Raw genomic sequence first — 777 nt, forward strand, 5'->3', positions numbered from 1 at the left:
CGGTGATATTGCCATGAGACAGTGAAAAATATCACATGCGCGAAAAATGTGCGTTCACCGCTTCGTTTCCCAAAGTGATGGTCACAAGAACGTTTGACGGCAACAGCCAATTTTATCAAGCGCCGGTGCGATAGCGATTGTAAACAGCAGACTATTAACAAACAAGATGTCATTATCGAGGTTTGCTGCCGTTTCTGAGCTATAAAGACTTTTGGTGTAACAAAATAGATATGACATTCATTAGCAGGTGACAGTGAATATTGTCAACCCTCAAAAACCATTGTCACCCGAGGCGTACGTGACAATGGTTTTTGAGGGTTGACAATATTCACTGTCACCTGCTAATGAATGTCATATTTATATATTGTTTTATCCTCTTGACAAACTATTAAAAAAAAGGATATATTTTACTGTTACATTTAGCACTGTTTTCTGTAGTATAATAGAGCTCCGATCTTAAGAATAGTTCGTGGAGCACAATCATAATCACACAAACCCTAAATGCTGAACTGAAGGATATACAAGGGATAAATTATGAACTTAAACGCTACTAATCTCGCCAGACTCGGTCTAGTTTCTCCGGACAGAAATCGTTGGTGTGTCCGTTTCTTCAAAATCATCAGAGTCAGGGACAGGTATAGCACTTGGGCTCACTGGATTTCTTTCTTCAATCTATGGTAATGGATTTATTTTTAGGTCACCTGAGCTTTAGCTCAAGTGACCTATTGCTATCCGTTTTCGTCCGTCGTCGTCCGTCGTCCGTCGTCCGTCGTCCGT

This window comes from Mizuhopecten yessoensis, unplaced genomic scaffold (genome assembly GCF_002113885.1).
Source record: "Mizuhopecten yessoensis strain PY_sf001 unplaced genomic scaffold, ASM211388v2 scaffold5989, whole genome shotgun sequence".
Taxonomy (NCBI): Eukaryota; Metazoa; Mollusca; class Bivalvia; order Pectinida; family Pectinidae; genus Mizuhopecten; species Mizuhopecten yessoensis.